Source organism: Denticeps clupeoides, chromosome 9, assembly GCF_900700375.1.
Source record: "Denticeps clupeoides chromosome 9, fDenClu1.1, whole genome shotgun sequence".
In the NCBI taxonomy this organism is placed as follows: Eukaryota; Metazoa; Chordata; class Actinopteri; order Clupeiformes; family Denticipitidae; genus Denticeps; species Denticeps clupeoides.
The window spans coordinates 13075261-13096086 of NC_041715.1; positions in this window are offsets into that span (position 1 = coordinate 13075261).

Sequence of the window (20826 nt, forward strand, 5' to 3'; positions counted from 1 at the left end):
AAGCTGCCAGCTAGTTACTGTAGATTTCACATTATCCTTGTTACAGTGTTCATAATATAGTGTTCTTGTTTTTTAAGGTGTTCATCAAGGTCCAATAATTAACCTGCTTCCATAATTAATCTGAATTTCCAAAATATCACTCCATCTTTGGATACCGAGGCATCTTGAGTAAATGTTTCTATTAGTCATACTGCCTGGGTTCTGAGCTGTCATCATTGCTGAATGGCCCATGTACATGCAACAAACTTAGGCCAGAACAGAGTATAAGGCACAGCCAGAAAAAGATGCACAATCAGCGGTGACTCAATTGCCACCGTGGGCGTATACCATGTCTCCCTCCCAGCAGTTTTTAACTCAAGTTCAAAATGTCTTTTCCGCCATGGTTTTTTACGAGCAGTTCCACCTCATAGCTCAGACACTGGGAGGCCAGGACATTCTTGTTAAAGGCCGTGACAGAACTGATAATGAGAGGGAGTTAATGAACGATAAACCGGGAGTGTGGAAGCAGAGAGAATGAGTGAGAGGAAGACAGAAAGTATGAAAAACAGAGGTACCATGAAATAGTCCAAAAGCCACCAGTCATGCTGAACAGATACCCTGTCACTGTTTCATTAATTCTGTATGGTACAATGTATACGCAGCACTCTAATCGTATAGTCGAGGCAAAAGGGTTTGAGAATAACACAAATACTGCTTTTCACAAAGTTTGCTGCTTCAGTGTTTTTAGATCTTTTTGTCGGTTGATTCTGTCCTGCATTTAAATTTAATTGAAAGCATTTTATAATGGGGGGGGGACTGTCCCTGTAACTACTGATTGTAAGTCGCTCTGGATAAGGGTGTCTGATAAATGGCGTAAATGTAAATGAAAAGGCATTGTTCTTCATCCAAACTGCTCTTGGATCATTGGGAGAAGTTGCTCTCAGAGGAGGTTTTGGTACCATTCTTTATTCATGGCTGCATTATTAGGCAAAATTGTGAGTGAACCCACAACCTTGGATGAGAAGCAGCCCAATCAGAATCAGAAAAACTTTAATGTCATTGTAACAAGTTCAACAAAATTAGGTGCAGGTCCTTAAAAGGTCCTTAAAAGACATATTCTAATCTAATTCAAAAGATGATACAAATATAAAATTAAATTAAATGGTAAGATAGAAACCTTATTGCACATAAAAAAATATTGTACATGGAAAGAAATTGAGTTGGAGGTGGAGAAATTGATGAAATGACATTATGTTCCCTGATTGCAACAGAGTAGAAGCTGTTGTTTAGTCTGTTAGTGTTTCAATTCTCCTGTATCTTTTGCCTGATGGCAGCAGTTGGAACAGGTCATGATTGGGATGTGAGGGGTCCTTTATGATGTTTTATGCTCTCTGGAGCCAGCTCGACCAGAGAGGGTAGAGAACACCCAATGATTTCCTGGGCAGTCTTCTCAATCTACTGCAGTGATTTCCTCTGCGCTGTTGTGCAGCTAGAAAACCACACACAGAGGCAGTAGCACAGGATGCTCTCAATAACAACATCGGTAGAAGGACACCAACAGTTTTTGAGAGATGTTGACTGAGGAGATATGAGGGCCCATCATGATCCTTTGTGTGTGCACAGTCAAGAAGTCCTTAATCCAGAGACAGGTGGAATATTGGAGTCCCAGATCTGACAGTTTCCACACCAATCTGTGAGGGAGGATGCTGTTAATGGCAGAGCTAAAGTGAAGTGAAGTGAAGTGATTGTCACATGTGATACACAGCAGCACAGAACACGGTGCACACAGTGAAATTTGTCCTCTGTGTTTAACCCATCACCCTGAGTGAGCAGTGTGCAGCCATGACAGGCGCCTGGGGAGCAGTGTGTGGGGGCTTTGCTCAGTGGCACCTCAGTGGCACCTTGGCGGATCGGGATTCGAACCGGCAACCTTCTGATTATGGGGGCGGTTCCCCTTCTTCAACCTTTGCGACGACCGCAGTCTGCTGCTCTGCACAGTTCCTCAGCATACGTTCAGGAACACTATCGGGACCACCTTCCTGTGGTTGACAGCCTGGAGCAAGCTTCTCACCTCATGTTCTTCCACCTAAAGGGTGGGGGTGAAGTTGATTTGAGCTGTTGTCACTACATTTGGAACAGCTGCCTCTGGTGGATTCAGCTCAAAGTGGGCAAAGAATTTATTCAGCTCCTCTAGCATTGAGGTATCACCTTCATCTCCATGACTGGTCCTTGAGTTGGTGATGTGCTGGACTCCCTGCCAAATCTGCCCGCTGTTGTTGCTGTCCAGGTGCTTCTCAATCCTCCTCCTGTAGTCCCTCTTGGCCTTCTCTTGACCTCTTCAGGTTGTTATGTGTCATATTCTATATGGCCTTATTGACATGCCAGTGCAACCTGAAGGCGATGTTTCTCTCATTTAGAATCTGTTAGACCTCCCTTGTCATCTAGGGCTTCTGGTTAGGGTAGACCCGGATATGTTTCTCCACTGTGAAAGTGTCCATGCAGGTCTTGATGTAGCACAGTACACTGTCAGAGTAGAGTTCCAGGTCAGAATGTTCAAAAATGTCCCAGTTGGTCCTATCAAAGCAGTTATGCAGCTGCAGAGAGGCATCCTCAGGCCAGGATATGATGGGTCAAGTGATAGTTGGTGGAATCTGCTCGGCTCTGTTGCCTAGCTTGATGTTTGTGTAGACCTTATCTAACGTTAGCTCCTCTGGAAGCACACTTTACATGCTGATGGAATTTGGGGAGAACTGCTTTTAAATCCATGTGGTTAGTCCCCTGCGATAATGAACACTGCGGGATACCGGCTCTGTTGGCTGCTAATGCTGCTGTGTAATTGAGCCCAGTAGCATTAGCCATTGGTTGAATCATCACCACATTGAACTCTCGCGGTAAGTAGATGGGTCTGTTGCACCCTGTTGCCTCAATTCCTCCATCTTGTTGACAATGGATCTGGCGTTCATGAGGAACTGGCTTGGAAGCGGTGGTTTGTGATGCGGTCTCCATAGCCTAGCAGGCACGCCAGGCCTGCAGCCTCTCTTTTGCAGTGCCTTTATTGTCGACCTCAAGTGAAGGTAATCCATGGAGAGCCGAGTGTCCTATTTTCACCGGAAAGCCGTGCGAGTAGATGAATTCTGTTATGCTCTGCTTGCCACCGTTGTTAAGAAGGTGGCAAGTTGTTAAGAAGATTGTGGTTGTATTGTTTGTACGCCCAACAAGATGTAGGGCATATTACAAGTAAAATACAGATAAATATGTATAAAAACAACACGACAGGGAGATTACCGAGCCACTGCAACTGTGTGTGCCACCATCTTGGGTGAATGGTGCCAGGATGCTTTCCTGTTGGCATAAGAGAGGACTGATGGTTGCACTCACTTTTTCTTCTCTGGACAATCATTTTTCCAGATGACCCAAACAGCTGGAAAGGGGCTTTATCAGATGAAATTACTTTACCCCAGTCCTCAGCAGTCCAATCCGTTTACGTCTATTCCGATCAGTCTGTCTTTGATGTTTTTCTTGGAGAGAAGTGGCTTCTTTGCTGCCCTTCTTGACACCAGGTCATCCTCCAAAAGTCTTCGCCTCGCTGTGTGTTTAAATGAAGTCACACCTGCCTGCTGCCAGAGCAAGCTCTGTACTGGTACCATCCGATCCTGCAGATGAATCCTCCTGGTGCTTGTTAGACTTCTTTGGGCACCCTGAAGCCCTCTTCACAACCTCTCTCCGCAAAGTTTTTAATGATCTGAAACATCGTTGATTTATTTGCAATCTTAGTAGCAACGCAATGATGACTGTACATGTTTCCTTGCATGGTTAACAAAGTAAGAACAATTATTTCCAGCATCACTCCTTTTAAAGCATCCCGTATGCTATTATAACTCAATCAGCATGACAGAATGATCTCCAGTCTTGTGCAAAATATTTTACTTTAAGATATGAGTTATTAAGAAAGACTGTTCCACTGTTTCTTTTCATGTTCATCTGCAACTTTTAAAACAAAACTATTTTCAAAAAACAGCAAATTTTTAATTTCTTGGTGTCTAATGTCTAAGGCAGCAACGAGTAAAAGTGTAGGCAGCGCTATCATACTACAAACAATAAAAGACATTAAAAGTTAATTATAAATAATGTTATAGTTTGTAATGGCACTAAACATACAAATACGATTTCTAGACACTAATACTAATTTTAAAAAAAAATTGCAATAAAGGCGAGAGAGAGAGATTAAGGGAAAGATCAGGACTTGGAGACACTTTTTGAGCACAGACTGATGGCAATATGATAGCAATATTTGTTCACACAATTCTCACAATTGAGACACAAATATGATGCCATAATCAATATCATTGCCTGACCATTATGACAGGGCTTCATGGCAACCATACATGGGGTTTTGTTCAATCAATAGGGGGACTTCTGACAATCTGGCTCAGATTAAGGAGGAGGGACGGATGCTTGGTGACCCTGGTCAAGAAGAAACGCTCTGTGGCTGACCACATGCTAGAGTTCTGCACAGTGGCGGCATCAAGTGGTTGGAAGAAGGTGGCGCTGTTCGCCATCTTTCGGAGGCATTTATTTGAGGACCTGCAGTTGTCTACTTCTACTTGCACTTGGCAGGGGCGTGTTTAGACTTTTTTTGTTTTGGGGGGCAGGTAGGGAAACTGTATATATGGGGTAGCTGGCTGGGGGAATGTTTAATCACCTCAAAAACTCGGCCTGTCACCCTAGTGGCGCTATGCTAATCATTAAACACTACATATTGCAAACAATTTATCCCAAAAGCATGACACACAAATGTATAATATGAAGTACTTAGTTCCCGTAAGACTGCGTGAGAACAATTTTTCTACATTTACAACTGCAATGTTTAAACTAGAGCAGTCTATAGTATCTTTGCTAGTTTTACGTAGTGAACCACATCATGTGCTTCCATATTCCAGCACCTCCACAGCCGTGTGTCTCCTTTTAAAAGTCATGGGAATTACACCTGATGATCTATGCCCATACCCAGAGGTGGAAAGTAACAAATTAAATTTATTCTTGTTACTGAAATTGAGTACGTTTTGTGAGTAATTAGCAGTTTTTAACATGTTTTTTAAATTGGTAATTTTACCCATTTTTAAGTACATTTTTACCCAAGTATTTTACTTTGCTACATTGAAAAGCCTCCCGTTACTGAGTAAAAATACAAAAAAATAAAAAAATAAGTACAAAAAAAAACTGGTATAATCTCCCATTAGAGCAGTTGTAAGTGCCTCACAATAAGACAAGTAGCGGTATTTTCAAGCATGGAGTAAGTCATCTTCTATTTTAATGTTACAACAAATTCACAGTTGGTTTGTCACAATGGCAACATTGATGACTGCAGCAATGACTGCTGTTAGAGAATGTTACCCAGATAATTAACATTAGATTTTTTTTACAGCTATTCACTGACAACACCGGTTCAGAACAAGTAGTTTCGGCCAAATTTCATTATCACAGAATGACTGACATTCTCACATTATAATATTTTCTCTCTACAACACTAAAATAATTTTATTGAAAAAAAACTTCAGATTTGGAAATGCTACTCCAATTGAACCAACTGATTAACAGGTGGAGTGGCCAGTCAGATTTCAAGGGTGGCCCGGGCCACCACTGTGGCCTCGCCCCCGGTGTCCCTGTGGTACCACATTCGTGGTGTAGGCCTATTTATCTAATTTACACAGGAGGCTATTTTATTCCTAATGTGAATATTACTTACTATTGACTTGTCATCCATGGTCAGTACTGCTGTCAAACATTTTACAGCAGCTGTGAATTAACAACTGAGTACAACCAGTGGTAGCACACATAGTTTAGTTTAAGATCCAAGACTCCTCTATCTACTAATGCTTTATTAGAGGTGTTAAGTGCACTAGTGGGACATAGAAGGAGTTCTACATACACATCAAGGTCCTAGCTGACCTTCAGTGTCAGTCCAGTCAAACGTGTACAATGAAAGTCAACAGACATGTGGAGAGAACAATCAAGGGCTTGGCTGAGCAGATATGGTTAAAAGTGCTGTTTGCTCTCTGAGATTCTCTGTGCAATTGAAGCGTGAACACATCCTCCAAGGTGCTGCATAAGCCACCTTTACACCTTTACTTCACAGGTAATTACCTCCAGTCTAAACTAGAAAGATCTGGTGATTCAATTTTGAAAGGCTTGAGCACAGCTCACTTACGCCGTCCCTCGCTCAAGCGTTTCAGAGAGGCTTCAAGAGAGTAATTGCTCAGCTGACACTGCCTGGCTTTAAGTGCAGGATTGCAATTAGTTTTCCATAATCCTTACCTGCTTTTTTTTTTGGATCAAACTGAATCGGAACAATCACTCAAATATTTTTTTCCTGTTGCCTATTTACCACACCTTACATCATATATACAGTACAGGCCAAATGTTTGGACCCACTGGTAGATTGGTACATTGGTAGATTCTCACTGAAGGCATTCAAGAGCTTCAAGAGGTCGTCACCTGAAATGGTTTTCCAACGGTCTTGAAGGAGTTCCCAGAGGTGTTTAGCACTTGTTGGCCCCTTTGCCTTCACTCTGCGGTCCAGCTCACCCCAAACCATCTCGATTGAGTTCAGGTCCGGTGACTGTGGAGGCCAAGTTATGTGTTCATTCATAGTTTTGATGCCTTCAGTGAGAATCTACCAATGTAAATGGTCATGAAAATAAAGAAAACACATTGAATGAGAAGGTGTGTCCAAACTTTTGGCCTGTACTGTATATACATTATTTTGTGGAGTGTGGCATTGCATGCTGGGACTTAAGGTCTGGTCTGAATGTAACATTTCTGGCTTTTTGTTTGATATAATTAACATTTGTATAATTTTACAGGAAGAGAACAGTGTCAGGGTTTTATTAACCTGTGGAAATTGGTCCTCTGTCAAGTCTTCTGACTTTGCCCTTACCAAGGGTTTGCTTGAGGGAGCATTACTCCCTTTGTCTGTGCTTTGTATGGTTCTTGTATACATTACCCTTGAATAACATAGACAGCTTCTTTATAGTCATCTCTATACTGCCATTTTGATGTCATTTTTGGGGCAGCTTCTTCTGTTGTATTAATTGGTTAATAAATGTTTTGTGTCCACTAGAACATTAGGTTCTGTGCAGCATGACAAAGAGGTTTCAAATGTTCTTGGTTTATTTAAGCCATTTTTATTATCTGGTGGTTTTCCAAATTACATGAAAATTTCTCTACAGGGCAAACTATGCAATTCCTGTGTAGATTAATAACTGAAATGGTAAAAAAAAAACTGTGATTTGTTTCAGACCAAGAAAAATCTGATGAGAGCATCACCTTTAGTCAAAGTCAAGTCAAAGTCAAAGTAAACTTTATTCTCATCTCTTCTATATATTGTACAGATATACAGAGAGACGAGAAGACGTGGCTCCAGTTTAAACAGTGCAACATAAAAATAGACAACAAAAAACAGATGGAATACAATATATAAATAAATAGAACATAAAATATACATTTTAGCTAAAAATGAAGTGTTAAAAAGTGACCAGTGATATATACATGTTTACCGACTGTGCAAATAAATAACAGTAATAATAGTACAGTTTGTAAAACTTTAAGAAGAACATAAAATGGATACCAGTCTATCCAGGTCAGTGTTGCTGAGTTACCCATCCTAACAATCTACAGGTGCAGGCAGGACAAATCCCTGGGACATCATTATTAATTCAGATAACAAGAAGAACAAAACAGAGGTGTGGTGAAATTCATAGGAAGTTTGAATGTAAGACAAATAAACATACACATATGTTTAGCAGGCAGGTCCGTGCGGGCTGACAGAGGTGCTAAAGAAAAAGGAGTCAGCGATCGCAGCATATGTTATATATAGACGGAGATCTCCAAACCCAACCAGGCTGTCAAAACAGCTTGATGTGTGAAGAAGGCGACAAATTTGTCACAAGTGGGAGTTGCTGTCAGATTCTTTGCTGCAGAATGGTTTACTGACTTCAGTGTCAGGAAGACATAAATATTGTTTGTTCATGTCTGCCTCCGGTAGGAAGACTGAGGCTAAATGTTTTGGTGACATGCTCTGGTTTAAACAATGGCAGCATCACTCAGTCACCCACCTTTGATTTATTGTTTGAAATGACTGTAATTTTTATGCAGAGCAGAAATTTGTAAGCTTTTGATGTTCCTAGATTTCTTAGATCTGTCATTCCTTTTAAATGTGTTCTATCTTTGTCTGGTGTCAAAGAAAAGGCATATTTTTGGCTTTCTCTTACACCCCAGGTGATGCTATTGCTGAAGATTTTCTTTTGTGGTTTCTGTTTTTTTTTTTTCTTTGTGTCTGATGGGAGACTGACAGGCCATAGTCACCCAGGCTTCTCTCAGCCGTATTCTGACGTTTGAAAGGAGGGGAGAGGGTCTCTGTCCATTTCCGTACAGCAAGATCAGCACATTGAAAGAAATTTACCTTAAAACTAAAAACATGTCATTGTTCTCTGCAGCAATAAATGAGTTTTAATCTTCCTGTCCATCTTGCACCTACCAATCCAAATGCGCTTCTTCTCATGCCGCTGCCACTCATGCCGCTGCATCTCATCAACATGAGCATCAGTCAGCTCAAGGCATAATGGTTTTCCACTCTGAGAAGAGAATGCCATAATTAACATGAGCGCAGACATGGAGATGCAGACATGGCTGGAGCACAGGGTGAACCAGGATGGCACGATTTCCCAGATGTGCTCAGTTGGATTCAGGTCTGAGGAACGGGCGGGCCAGTCCATAGCATCAATGCCTTAGTCTTGCAAGAACTGAAAGCCACATGAGGTGGCATTGTCTTGCATTAGGAGTAACCCAGGGCCAATCTAATTCCAAACATGGTGTTTGGACTGTAAGCACAACCCCCACCTGTGGACGTTGGGCCCTCATACCTCCCTCATGGAGTCCGTTTCTGACTGTTTGAGCACATTTGTAGCCTGCTGGAGGTACTTTGCTGGGCTGTGGCAGTGCTCCTCCTATTCCTCCTTGCAAAGAGGTGGCGGTCCTGCTGCTGGGTTGTTGCCCTCCTATGGCCTCCTCCATGTCTCCTGATGTACTGGCCTGTCTCCTGGTAGCACCTCCATGTTCTGGACACTACGGTTACCGACACCTTCTTGCCACAACTCGCATTGATGTACATCCTGGATGAGCTGCACTACCCGAGCCACCTGTGTGGGTTGTGGACTCCGTCTCATGCATCCACTAGAGTGGAAGCACCGCCAGCATTCGAAAGTGACGAAAACTTCAGCCAGAAAGCATAAGAAATGAGATGTGGTCTGTGGTCCCCACCTGCAGGACCACACCTTTATTGGGGATGTCTTGCTAACTGACTATAATTTCCACCTGTTGTCTATTCCATTTGCACAGCAGGTGAAATTGATTGTCAATTAATTTTGCTTCCTAAGTAGACAGTTTGGCTATTTTTTTGAGCAGTGTATATTTCAGATAAGTATATACTTTTCTCTGGACACACTAACTTTACCAAACACAAAATGAGATTTTTTTTGTCCAACTATAATACATGTTTTCAATTAACATGGTACACAGTCAACCAAAGTGCACCAGGTTTCAAAATACTGGTAACTGTTGGCATCATAAAAACTACATAGACATGATTTCAGTTTTCCTGAAAACATGCATTCCACCATTTTTACACTGTACTTCTTGGTTGGGAACTGTATGTCTATATCTGATGTTCACATTATAAAACATTCCAGGAAAAATAATTATATTCATTTTTTTTCCTTTACGGTATACACGTTTTACTGAGTTGTTTACGGTGAACAAAGTATTAAAGAAACATGAAATGCAAATACATGATAAGCAAATACATAAAATACACTGGTTAGGCCACATGTTTTTGTCAACTTCGCATCTGATGTCATCCAAGGGGATTCACCTGGGATACAACCGCTTAGTATAATTGATCTATCCTTGGCAATCTACAACTGTGATGTCCCTGCAGCCATTCTAAACCATTCTAATGCAGGAAAGAACCGCATTTGAACAGGGTGGAACGAAGAGACAGATCAGTCTCAGGTGGACTTCAAACCATGTTGCTTGAGAGTGGTGCAAAAACCACACTTCCACCCCCGTGTTCTCTCCCTCCTGATCCTGCTCTGGAGGCGCTTGTATTGAACCTGATATCTATGAAATACCAATCCAGTATTTGCAATTTCTGCACACATTGTGATGTTTACCCCTTTCTGTCCTTGCACTTCAACTGTGGCCCTTTTTCCTGTAATATTCTGTCCTCACTAACGTATTTAGGCCAGAAATGGATCCTGCCTCATCTATGTAGATACATTTATGTGGGGCCTGATTGGCCTCCAACTCAATAACTCTCTAAAAAAAGTTCATGCAAATTGTCACTATATATTGTACTCAAACTTATTACGTAGAGGTTACAATTATGTATACATAAAGCGGACAGTAATCTTACTTTAGAACTAGACATTGAAAATACACTATACTATCCTGACATATTGTCACCGGAGCTCCTTAACTTTGTCATTGTTCCTTTCAAAGGGAACAGTGTAGAGTAATAGCTGAGAAGCTGATGCTATTGATATTGTGAAACATCCCATCTCCACAACACTACTTTATTTTCAGGCTAATTTTGTTTCATTATTGGCCACAAACATTTCTGCAATAGCAAGCTCTTGGTCATTACTGAGGAGCTTTACTCTTCCCCCAGAGGGAGGAAAACATTTTATCCTCTAGAGAGACAGAAAACTACAGTAAACATGTGCATTACTGAATGGTCGTATTGACATGTCAATTGTGCATAGAAACAATCCATGTATTTACGTTTACATTTACAGCATTTATCAGACAGCCTTATCCACAGCGACTTACAATCAGTAGTTACAGGGACAGTCCCCCCCCTGGATCAACTTAGGGTTAAGTGTCTTGCTCAGGGATGGTAGTTAGTGGGATTTGAACCTGGGTCTTCTGGTTCATAAGCGAGTGTATTACCCACTGGGCTACTACCACCACCAGTACTTACCTGTTGTCTTTTTGAAAGATACATATAATGGAGGCAACCGTGGATCACCTCCAATTGGGCTAGTCTCTAGTCTCTCTTAGTAAAAGGTTGTGGTTGGTTACATAACTACATGTCTGTCAATTATTGAATTGTTTGTTTATCACCTTATTTTTGAGCTGATGTGTTGTCTTTGAACTGATGTAATTGCAAAAGTTGATTTTTTGTATCATAACTAAAGTTAAGGAATATTTATGTTTTTATTGTGGTATATTGTGTGTTCTCATTTGTTAAACAAAAACGATCCACAATTTTGGTGATGGGAATAGCTTGTCTGTAAGCATTGTATGCTTTGTATGCATTGTATTGACTAACTGCATATTGGGTGAAAACGACTGATGTGAATAGCGTTGCTAACGCAGACCAATGGTATGTACATTGTATTAAGGGTTTTGAAAATTGTGCCACTTAGTTAGACAAATGTTTGTTACCAACTGAAACAACTGTAAGTCCAGTATTCTTATTATTAAGAATGAAGATTATTGAGATTGGCTGTATTTCACAAATAAAGAGTAAAAGCCTCGTCTTAATGATCAACATGATAATGTAATTGTCACGTGACCAGGAGCGAGATGGAAGTGGGTAGACGTGTCTCCTATTTTAACTGAACGCTGGCCGCCTGTATTTGCTCAGTCATTGTTTGCTACTACTACTACTACGAACGACTCGACTCCACATCGCATCTAAAACTGAAAGTAAGATTAATCCTTTTTGTTTCCTCTCCTCTCTTCCAGTAACCTACCTTCCCACACTTTTGTCTCACGCGAATGTTAACATTCATGGGTGTTGCAGCTAACGCTGTCTCGCTTTCACGGATTAAACCGGTGGAGATTTACCTGCCTCCTTGCGCATCACAATAGTTTTTTTTTTTCTTCATCAACACGCACTCTTTCTCCTGCCTTATTCCTGTGACAATAATGGCAGAATATGAAAAAACAAAAACAATTGTTGTACCATACTTATGAAAGGTCATCCCTGTCATCTGGGGCAAGCAGTGCAAAAATGAGGCACCTTTAACATTTGTTCTTCACCTGACTTTTCCGCTGATATGCCACTCACTATATGGCAGCAACATCCACTGCTGATCATGAAGCATTTGTCTATGTCTACCCTGGAAAAGTAGCAGTTTCCTGCCACGAGCGAATAGTCAGTGTCTCTGTGAGGCATGAAAATATTTTATCCTGACAAGCAGGGAGAACTAGAAGAATAACATCATGCCCCCTATTGTTATTGTAATTAAATATGCCTCGAGATGTGATTAGCCAGTAGGATGAAGTCATCAAACAAAACACTATATATATAAGACCAAGATGTCTGTTAAAGAATTAATTGTGGTTTTGTGATCATACAAATGGAAAAATTAAGTGCATTGCTGACAATTCTCTGCCAGGAGCTAGAAGCAAAGGCTGAGACTCTGCAAGAGACCAACAGAGTTTTGGAAGCAAAGGTGCAGAGCAGAAAAGAGGGTAAGAAATCATAGGTGAAAGCTGAAAGAGAACAGCAAAGAGTGGAAGTGAAGTACTGGACGCAGATAGCAAATCTGAGAAGGATTAAGCAGTATCTTAAATTAGAGACATATACACAAGAAAGTGAGAAAAGCATTTATATATTGAATAGACACACTTGGTTGTAATAAAGCATGGATGTGAAGCTACCATTTAAACTTGTTTTCCCCATTCAAGGCCAGCCTTGCTGCCCATGTCCCCACTGCCTTGAAATCTGCAGTCATTTCACCAATTCAGAAGAAATCCTCCCTTGGCTGCTCAGATGCAACAACAACTACAAACCATTATCTTTCCTGGAACAAGCTCTTTATAATCAGCTCAAGTCAGTTTTGTCCCAAAATGGTCTTCATGTCCCTTATCAGACTGGATTCATAGCTGCATATTCCACTGAAACTGTACTACTTGCTGTCTCAGAGAAACTATATGTAACTAGATGTAACTTGTCTTTAGTTCTGATTCTCCTGTGCCTTTCAGAAGCCTTTGACACCGTCAACCATTCTCATAACCACACAATCTCAAACTTTGGGGTTTCCGATTCAGCCTGGAAATGGTTTACACCTTATCTTCAGTATAGAACATATCAGGTGGCATGGCAAGTATCCCAGTCTGCCCCACAAAGATTGTCTATTGGAGTTCTGCAAGGCTCTGTCCTTGGACACCTCCTCTTCTTATATAAGAGATGACTTAAGATATATTGTACCCTCACACGGATTCTCCAACCACTGCTGTGCAAACAATACTCAGCTACCAGTACCAGTCTCTGCTCATCTCTAAACTTGACTGTTGCAATTGTCTATCGGACGTCTGTTGAAGACTATACAGCCCCTTCAAGTGATCCTAAATGCTGCTGCAAGACTTAATTACAAAGTTCCATAATTCTATTACACTGCACTTTTGCTACAAAACCTGCACTGTCTTCCTGATTTTGATAATGGTAGTAGTAATGACTAAAATATAGTGCAGGTTCTGTCTACCAATTTGAGTTCATCTTTATTTTATTTTGTAGAATTGCAGCCAGTCATTGCAGTATTTACAGAAAGGTTACCTTATATTTAACTGCCCATGTCTGGTGCCAAAATTTTTTGTTTTTTTCTACTTTGTAGTGATTTTTCAGATATACAGTACAGGCCAAAAGTTTGGACACTTCTTCTCATTCAATGTTTTATTTATTTTCACAACAATTTACATTAGTAGATTCTCACTGAAGGCATCAAAACTACGAATGAACTATGAATGAGTTATGTACTTAACTGAAAACATGTTTTATATTCTAGTTTCTTTGCTCTGATTACTGCTTTGCACACTCTTGGCATTCTCTCAATGAGCTTCAAGAGGTCGTCACCTGAAATGCTTTTCCAACAGTCTTGAAGGAGTTCCCAGAGGTGTTCAGCACTTGTTGGTCCCTTTGCCTTCACTCTGCGGTCCAGCTCACCCCAAACCATCTCGATTGGGTTCAGGTCCGGTGACTGTGGAGGCCAGGTCTCCACTTTTTGTTAAGTACATAACTCCACATGTGTTCATTCATAGTTTTGATGCCTTCAGTGAGAATCTACCAAAGTAAATGGTCATGAAAATAAAGAAAACACATTGAATGAGAAGGTGTGTTCAAACTTTTGGCCTGTTCTGTATATTGTCATGTTCCGTTCCGGAAGGGGTAACTCTGGGTCGTGACATTTATAAAATAATATATATATTTTTGTAGAGCCATATTTAATATTTGTAAATGTAGACAATACATTTTATATTGTCAATATTTAAATTATTTAAGGCTGTGACTCTCAAGGGCATGTAAAGTGTGTGTATTGCAACTGCCTGTTTCCACTTAAATTTTTCTGGGATAGACTCCAGTTTCATTTGACCCTGACCTAGAATGGCTTTACAAAATGGATGAGGTTATTGTTAATGATCGACATGGTCATTTGGTAGGCAAAATGAATAATTGAATGGTACCAATTATTTATTTAGCCCTCATTAAGCTTTAATTTGATGAATGTGGTGGATGGTAGAAGCCCTAGGCTTTATACACAGAAGTAAAAAAAATAAATGTCTTTTATTTTGTCAGTTACATGAAGACAACATTAAGTATTGACTGAATGCTGTCAAGAGTACATGTCATATTTTGTGTTTCATTGCCCCTACATTTGTTCATTGACCCATTTGTATCATATGTGAATCTGCAACCCCAGCAACATATTGCACTGAGAATTGCTGTCTCTCAATGAATGCACCTTTCTCATTTTGACATGTTCTTGATTCTACCAAATTATACTGTTATTGCGTATACTGTCATCTCATATTTTGATTTGAAAATTTTTAAATGCCCAAACACAGGAATAAAGGAATAAACGTCTTTAATAATAAACTTCACATATTTAAGTTTAATTTGCACCTCTGTTTTAACAAGAAATTCATTCTTTATAGCTAACTTAATGGAGAGTTAGAGGACATTTATCACCTTCAAATGAGGAATTGTTTACGTCAAGTTTCAAATGCAAAAGTTGATGGAAAGGATTTTTGCATGCTGAACTCTTATTGTATTTCTCTCAGAACAAGAAATTTTCCCTAGCCAAGGCACTATTCTGAACAAAGCCAATGATTTTACTGAATGTTAATGTGAATTTATCTAGACATGGCTATACACAAAATGCTTGTCTTCCATAACACCATAACTAACATTATATCTTACGGCCAGATCAAAGAACGCCTGATCTTGTCTGATCTCGGAAGCTAAGAAGGCTTGGGACTGGTTTGTACTTCGTTGGGAGAGTGCTGTAAGCTTTAACTATTGGGGCAGTGGTGGCCTAGTGGTTAAGGAAGCAGCCCCGTAATCAGAAGGTTGCTGGTTCGAATCCCGAGCCGCCATGGTGCCACTGAGCAAAGCACCGTCCCCACACACTCCTCCCTGGGCACCTGTCATGGCTGCCCACTGCTCACTCAGGGTGATGGGTTAAATGCAGAGGACACATTTCACCGTGTGCTGTGCTGCTTACTTTTTGTGCTTATTTTATTCATCTTGCCAATATTGGTTGGGAGGACAGGCAATGTAGGTGGGAAGTGGGTGTCAGGTAGATATGGTACACTTCTGAAACAACTGTGTGCTGGTGGAGACACAATTTTAAATCTGAATGGAATGAGTATTTGCAGACCCGCTCCCATGCTGGGGCATTGCTCTTTGCTAGATAAGCACCAAAAAGAGATAATGTGAGATTAACTCTGCGGGCTGGCCTCCGTTTTCCCCTCATTACACATTCAGGGAAGGAATAGGTTGGTAAACAGCAAGGACACATTCAATAATGTGGCTCAAGAATGAACCTGATTGATAAAAAGATGCTTCTGATTCAGTGCATCCTCTGTCGCTCTGTATTCCTCCACTCTGAGAGTTGAAAAAATATATTGAAATTATAACATTATCTATGTTCAAATCTTCATAGATTTGAATATAGGATAAATATGAGCTGGAAATGCCTCTTTTTTTGTGCTGTATTTTCTCAGTGGTATGTAAGAAGTGGGGCATGGGGAAAATTTGTTCTAATAATCAAAATGAAATGTGTACAGCGGAGATCAGTGATGGCCACTGACATGCACTGACTTGCCCAAAAAAAGGAGTATTAGGAATATAAAAGAATATAGGGAGACAGAGGATTAAAATTAAGAAGTACTGTGTGTGGGAGCCGCCAATCATGCATATAAGCGCCTCCTTTTTTAAACTTACAAAAACATCAGTAAAAGACCATTCATCTTCTGGATTTCAGAAACAATTGCCTGATTATGAGATTATCCACCCTCCCAGCCCCTTCAAAACTAATTAAAGAAGTCATTACAAAATATTGTATTTGGCACCATCTACTGTTTTTCTGTCTAACAGGTGTCTTTCCAAAATTAATGCCTTAAATATCACAAACAATGACTAGCAATCCTTAAATCCAGAGTTTAAAGGATTTAAAAATACTGCAGACCCCAAAAAACAAAATGAAACAAGCCTTCAAACTTTTCCAAATGCGTTAACATCCACAAGAGGACCACCACAGTACCAGTCTGAAGGTTTCATGCCTGTGGGAAGAGGGCCTGTTTGTCAGCTGCTTATTTATTTATGGCCACATTAAGAGGCTGATACAGCAAGAAACAGAGATCTGGTAGGAAAAGTAGAACTCTCTCTCTCTTCTCTTTTTCTCACCAGTGCACAGGCAATAAAAATCACCCTGAAAGAGTGCAATAATGTGTTCTTCCTCATGCATCCTGTCCTGAAGGTGTGTGAAGTCCTAATGAATAATCCCAAAGTAAATGACTTCAGATGCTATTCAGCAGTTCTACATATATTGGATGATGCCACATGCCGCATGAATACTTAAACCGCTCCTCTGACCCACTACTGTTTACTTTTGGATTTACAGGATTGCCGTCCTCATCACTATCATTTCTGATCAATGACCTTTTTCTCACTGAATTGTCCGACCACCTTTCCTGTTCCTGATCAGAAGTCAGGGGACATTTTCTCTTTTGTGAAGGGAATCGGCCACACGCCGTCTGGTCCTCCCCATTAGTAGGGGCCTCACGTCTCCTAAGCCTCCAAGCTGCGCAGCACCAGAGGTTCACCTTGCTTGTGGAGGTGGATGCACCTGACAGAAAGATGGCACAGCAGGGACAGGATGAGCCATAGAGGGTGGAGGAGGGAAGGGGTGGCAACAGGTTCAAATGGCATCTTAATGACAAAAAGGATGCCAGGGGTGGAGGTGGCACCCCAAATACAAAGTTTCTTAGTTTGTGTTTTACTCTTTGTGGATCAGACTACAATGGTAATTGTGTCTAAAACTTCTCTCTGTTAGCCACCTGAAATGACCCGAGTATATAAGGTCACATCTTTATCTACAATTAAACCCTATCGTTAATCCTGTACCAAATGCATTAACACCCATTAGATACCTAATTTGATTTATTGCACTTAATATAAAAAACAGTAATTGGCAACATGACTAATTACTCCATACCAAATAACCTTAGCCTCACCTCTGGGCATGATGCATAATGGGAATGAGGCAGATCAGTTGACAGGAACAGGTTACTATCACAGGAAAGCACACAGAGTAACATTTATTGCAGAAAAGAACATGAATAAGCAACACATGCTAGGCAAGGGCATATTGCAAAAAAGAACGTACATAGAGTACAAAGATACAAGATACGTATAGAAAGTAGAATAGAATAGAAAGTGAAGTGATTGTCACATGTGATACACTGTGCACACAGTGAAATTTGTCCTCTGCATTTAACCCATCACCCTGAGTGAGCAGTGGGCACCATGACAAGCGCCCGGGGAGCAGTGTGTGGGGACGGTGCTTTGCTCAGTGGCACCTCAGTGGCACCTTGGCAGATCGGGATTCGAACCGGCAACCTTTTGATTACAAGGCCGCTTCCTTAACCACTAGGCCACCACTGCCCTGGAGGATGCCATCAGATGCCCGTTAATAATAATAATAATAATAGCTATTAAAGTAAGACTGTACTGCAAAGAGGTATACACACAGTAAGAAGAAGGTACACAATGAGTGCAAAAAATTTCATGTAAAGAGAAACATATAATAAAATATGTTCTCAATTACAATATTAAATGTGAGGATATAGGGGATCCTTACTCTTTTGGGAGGGTCCACGGAGATCTGCAAGGAGCTCCGTTGGGGATCTCATTTGTACATCTTGTTGCTTTGTGTGATAGACCCCTTTGTTGTTAGCCTGTATAAGCCTGTTAGCTTTATGTGCCCTTTTTGTTAACATGTGTGTGTGTTTGAGTTATCCCCGCTGGACCATCCCTTCCTTTAGGCTGTTTTAATGTTGGTTAGCTGTGCTGAGTCCGCTGTTTTTATTGTACCTGTTAGCTCACCGTAAATAAAAGCACTGTTTGTATGCTTTGTTTAGTTGTGTGTGTGTGTAACAGTGGACGTCCTCCTCTCCACACCCTTGTCTCGTTCATAGGAATGTGACAAACCCATTATGTCATCATAAGGGGATTCAATAAAAAAAAAAAAAAAAAAACACAGATCGGACTTCCTGTCTGCGCCAGACTTTGTGTCTTGTGAATGGTGTTGATTACTTAATTTCCGCAAATGCCCCTCAACTTCTATAGGCCTCTCTCCTCCTCGTCCTGGTTCTCTTCTCCTCGTTATAATTTAAAGCTACAGACACCAAAACGCATACTGGGGAAATCTCATTGTGGAACTGGCTAAAAGTGGCTGTAATTCTGCACCATGGCTGAATTTCGGAAAGAGACAGATATAGTATTATGGGACCACTATAGACTGATATAAAAGCAAAAGAAAGTTAATGTCAGAGGACCTTTAATTAATGCAAGAACAAAAATACAATAATGCTGAAAAGAATGCTGAATGACTGTATGGGTTGGGTTTGCACTTACAGCCTCCTTTCATCTTGTCTTCTCATAGGCATCGACTTTCACAGGTTCCCCTGGGGACTGAAGCCGGCACTGAATGATGGTTTTGATAATTGAGTGTGAAAACAAGCCCGATCTTTCACATCTCCCCCTCAATTCAAATTAATTTAAGAACATTTCAACACATCACAGGTCTATGCTGAGGTGTTACTTGCCACCACTTACAACTGCGTCTGATATTTTTGGCTTGCGTATGTTCTTCCGTGTTTATACCTTTGACAGTTAGTGAGAAAGGATGGCCCACAGACATGGCTGTTTAGTTTAGTCTTGAATAAATGAAAATTATGTTCTATTAACCCATAATGAGTATTTCATGTCAGGTTAATTGTTGGTAAACATGAGCATTTATTGTAAGAAGTAAAAAGTTGGGTCTGGTTGCTGGTTGCCAACACCATGAATATCAGTACAGTGATGTGGTCACTATGTTCACCAGAGGCCCCATGTTCCATGATATCATAGAAAAATCCTGTTGAAAAGAGGAGAGGTTTCATGCCACCTAGACTAGTCCCATCATGGCTCTGATAACTAGCAGCCACTAGAGCCCCCGACTGGTATTACCGTATTGGGCACAATATAAGATGAACCAAAATATAACATTTACATTTACAGCATTTATCAGACGCCCTTATCCAGAGCGACTTACACTCAGTAGTTACAGGAACAGTCCCCCTGTTTTTTTTGTCTAGACCAGGACTGTAAATTATTTGTATTTGTTGTGATTAGTTTTACCTGCCATACTGCTGTGTTGAGACCACATCTCCTGTTTATTTTCAGCTCGAAATAAACCTCTTTACTACAGTGTGCTGGTACTCCCCCCTGACTGAGTGTCCCAGCAAGGGCTCTGGCAGCCATGACTCTGTGTGACTATAAAATGTCCCAAACACCTTAGGTCCTCAGGTGTTCATATAAAAGTAAATTTTTCACCACACAAGTTTCATGTTTGAGTAGAGGAAGAACTAAACATCCTGAATGGAGTTTCATCCAGTGGACTCTTGTTCCTTTAACTTGGATTCTGAGCAAATTAATCAAACAAACTGGCCGTTTATGCCTGCAGTGTTTCTAGAGAGAGCAGAACAGAGCAGTGAGTGGTTCTGTAAGCCATGTGGCTAATTAGCAGAGGTGGAGCTCTAATGGCATGTCAGCCTGTGACAATGACCTCAGAAACAGTCTCTTCCTCTATGCCAATCAGCTGAAACAGGCCATTTACAACCACGTTTTTGTACAAGGTCCATGCTGAAGGTAGAGCTGTGCCTTGGATTGAGACACTGGTGTTACACAAAGTGTGTGTGGCTGTTCAAATCAGTCCACAGTCATCTGGCTTCTGTCGTGGGCAATAACAACTGGAGGCTGATGATGCATGTAGGACGCATCGGGGGCATATAGATCAGTGCACAAATGCCTCTGTATGGACGTTGCCTCATGTGCACACAAGCGTGTATTTGTTTTAATGAGCTTATGGATGTAGTGGCGGAGATTATTAGACATCAGTGGTTCTACAGAAGTCTAATTGTGTGTGTGTGTGTGTGTGTGTGTGTGTGTGTGTGTGTATTTTGCAGCGGTGTGAAACCCAGTGAACCTCTGCTTCTTTTTAATGAAAGGTCATTCATTAGTAGAGACCTTCTTAATGCATTCAGATTCATCCTCTGCATACGTCACACTTGCTTCTGTTATTAGCATTCCTGCTACTGACGCACCAAGTTACTTAAAAGGTGAAGAAACAGCTGATCTGTAAAAGAAATAAGTGCCAGCCCGCCTGACACATTCAAGGCCTGCTTCTCTACCCCTTTACAGCAAACTCTCTTTATTTGCAGTCTTCAAATGAGCAG